The sequence below is a fragment of the Myotis davidii genome, unplaced genomic scaffold (genome assembly GCF_000327345.1).
Source record: "Myotis davidii unplaced genomic scaffold, ASM32734v1 scaffold402, whole genome shotgun sequence".
NCBI lineage: Eukaryota > Metazoa > Chordata > Mammalia > Chiroptera > Vespertilionidae > Myotis > Myotis davidii.
In genome coordinates this window covers 76916-80610 of record NW_006293393.1, presented here as the reverse complement: position 1 = coordinate 80610, position 3695 = coordinate 76916, and the positions used below count along the sequence as shown (strand labels likewise).

Here is a 3695-nt window from a genome sequence, read left to right as displayed (position 1 = left end):
CTCCATTTTATTGCCCAGATTTGCTTTCCTCTCCTTTTTCTCATGGTTTATTCATTTGGTTAACATCCTCCTTACCATCCTGTCTCATGTTGCTTCTGTCCTTTCATCACTGTGTATCACATAACTGTTTTTTATGTATTATATCACTGATCAATACTTGCAGTTGTCACATTGGCATTTTCAGGTCTTCATTTATTTTTTTCTCTTCTGAAACATAAATTCCATGAGGAGAAACATCTTGTTTCTTTTGTTAATTATTTTATCTACAGCTCCAAGAATCCAACATAGTAGGTACTCAATGAGTGGTTTTCTAAAATAGATTTGAGCTGTGATATGTCGTGAAAATCCCAGCATATTACTCTTCCTCAGCTCGAAGACAGGTATAGAATGAAAATATTTCCATTGGTCCCCCCCCCCCCCCCGACACATATGCTGCGATGGTGAGTTGGAAATGTTGGTGAAAAAACAGCAATCAGCACCAATGAAAACACTGAAATGGTTTCATCTGCTGGTGTGAGCTGGCTCTGTCCCTGAGGAGACAAGCCTGACATATTATAGCCAGTCAGGATCCTGCAATGGATTCTTTCAAAGTCAAATTTCAGCCTGTCAAGAGGTGGAGAAAATGATTTGTGAACGGAGAAGGTGGGAGATTAATATTTCTGAAATACTGTGCACTAAACCCCCTGTAGCTACTCCTTTGTTCCGCTATTAAGACCTCCCTCCCTCTGGTACAGGAAATGCTTTGCTTGAAACAGCATCTTTGCTTTGATATAGACATTTCCCCTGCCCCGAGATGGGGTTTCCCAGTGAGGTGTAACGTTCATTAGCCCCTCTGGACAGTGCAGTTGCTGTAACAGACTTGGGCCTTTATCTCACAGCTTCGTTGTAGAGTCAGAAGGCCCTGGGTGTCTGGGGGAGCTGTGATGTATGAAGCAGAAAGAAGATTGATTTGCCACAGGGTACCTTGTACCTGGAGTAATGAGAGTGGCAAATTACTTGCTCACTGAGCAAACATGACAGGAATGTCGTAGCGTGAATTTATATGTATGCAAACACACTGGGGTCACAGAGGTGGGAGTTCCACAAAGTGACCCTCCCTCTGGAAGACAGCCCTCCACATCACCACCTTGCACTGGGAAGGCGATGCCGAGGAAAAGCTGCATAATAGCTGCTTAAAACACAACTACTCCTAATGAATAATGTAATGCTCACGGTGCAGCAAGAACGAGGATAAATTGTGGTGCCATTTTAAAATGAGAGTCCTCAACTCACAGGCTATTTCTGGTGTTCATCTTGGATTTGGTGGCAGTGGAACATAAAACACCTACTTTAACAGAGTAAAAGAAATGGGGTGATTTATCCTAGTCATGGTAGGCCTTTAGAAACTCCCATTTGGTAAGAGAAAAAACCAGTGGTTGGTGGGGGAGCAGATAATTTTTCTACGTTTGGGCAGCCCAAAGCATAGAGAGCACTCACGCTTCTCAGAACATTTGGGGCAGACAAAAGAATTTTAAAACTCTGTAAGTGACAGAAGGAAATGGTAGTAATATTTGGTTAAAACATTTTAAGATTTCCAACCTAGAGGTTTGCACAATTCACTTTAAGAAGCACTGCTGATGCTTTTAGCTGTAACCTATTTAAAAAACACACACATTAAGATGATAATTTTGTTTTGTTAACAAGTTTAAAAGTCTGCTGATTTTAGTAAGTAGTCCTGGATTTAGAATACTTTTTTTTCTTATTTGATACTCATTCGTTAATCTTTCCTCATTTATTTTTTGAGACACTGGTCTGTGCCTGGCACCATGTTCAATGTAAGGTATAACAGAGATCAAAGGAGCCATTCAGGTTCCTAAGCAGCCCATTCCTAGTAACCCAGATTGTAATATAATTTAAGTCCAGAGAAAATGAACCTTGTAAACCTGACTGTGGGACTGAGCCCTGGTGAACAGGCAGAATACAATATTCTAACATGTTTTTTATCTGTTTTTGCCCCCCCCCCCATTTCCCTCCTTAGCTTCCACAATATTGATTAGAATAGTCAGTGAGGGTGCAGTTACTCTAGATAATAAACACAAATGGTGACATCCTTTAACTTGGTACCTCATGGGAACACAGAAGTATGTATGTTTTCTGTGTGTTGTGCACCTTTCTAAGGATTTCATTTGTGGTAGCTAATGTAATAATCATGCTGCTCCTGTTAGGCAGATTCCAGCATTAGCTCCACCTGGAAGGCAAGGAGATGACTGGGGAGTGAGATGAAATAACTTTGCTGCGGTCACACAGGTAGTTAGCAGTCAAGGCCGATCTGTTGTCCTGCCTTCAATGACCATAGGGGAGTTTAACCTTTACTTGGGAGGAGGAGGGTCAGAGGAGCTTTGGCTGAAAATAACTGAATCTACATTTAAAATAAGAAATATACTCCACTGTAGGTGCCAGAGCTTCTGCCTCCAAAGTTTCCTTCTTTCATGGCTCCAGTAGGAAGATGGATGGTTGTAATGGCCAAAATCATTGTAGCGCCCTCCACCTCCCACATTGCGACCATCATTATCAAATCCATTCTAGCCATCCCCCTCGCCACCATATCCAACACCATATCCGCCCCCACCATGACTGCCACCAAAGCCACCACGATCACTGACGTTTCCTCACAACCAAAGTTGTCATTCCCATCAAAACCACCTCCACGGCACCCCCAAAGTTCCTAGAACCACTTTGACTCTTTGTCTGGATGAAGCACTAGCCATCTCTTACTTAGATGGGGCTTTCCTTACTTCATAGTTGTGGCCATTCACAGGATGAGATTTCTGAATGCCAATCCTGTCCACAGAGTCATGGTCATCAAAGGTTACAAAAGCACAACCTCTCTTTCTGCCACTGCCTTGGTCAGTCATGACTTTTCAGTCATTTCAATTTCCCCATGCTGTTCAAAATAATCTCTTAGGCGACGTTCTTCAGTGTCTTCTTTAATACCACCGACAAAAGTCTTTTTCACAGTTAAGTGGGCACCAGGTCTTTGAGAATCTTCTCTTCAGACAGCCCTCCCTGGTTCCACAACTCCTCCATCCACCTCGTGGAGCCTTGCATCCATGTCCTCCACAGTGGCACACGTGACAAACCCAAAGCCCCTTGGGCGCTTGGTGCGTGGTCTCTCACCACCACCATCTGTGAGTGTCCCCATTGCTCAGCCTGGCTCCTCGGACTCTCATTGGTTGTTTGAAAGCTCAAACCTCCGGCAAAGAGCTTGTGCCGCTGTTTGTTCTCTTTGGGAGACAGACTTAGACATGACAGCTGCCAGAGGGTGGAGTTCAGTGATGCTACTTGACGGTGTCCCCTGGCAGAAAGCTATGGCAGGGGCAGAAGGTTTTAATTACTGCCAGGAAACAAAGCTTAGAGGAGAGGAGAGCCAGAGAAGTGACAGGGAAGCTACAGGTTACAACAGATTTGTGAGCTCAGCCAAGCACCGTGGTGGCAGGGCGTAGCTGCTACAGAGAAGACATGTTTTAGACAATACTCATCTGAATGGGCAAGAAACTTGAGGACTGTACTTGTGAGTAATTGTATCACAGGTTATTTTTCTTTCTGTTCTGTGGAAAGTGTAAAGCATCTCAACAAAGGGTTTTAATGTAGTTTTTTTTGTACCCGTGCTATTGATTGCTAATTGTGGTAGTCTGATCATGATGCTGAATAACTGT

The 3695-nt window shown here is 43.5% G+C and overlaps 1 pseudogene; it reads right to left on the bottom strand.

The window, feature by feature from the left end:
* Nucleotides 1–2404: 2404 nt before the first annotated feature.
* Nucleotides 2405–3345, bottom strand: LOC102754080 (annotated as a pseudogene).
* Between the last annotated feature and the right edge of the window lie 350 nt (nucleotides 3346–3695).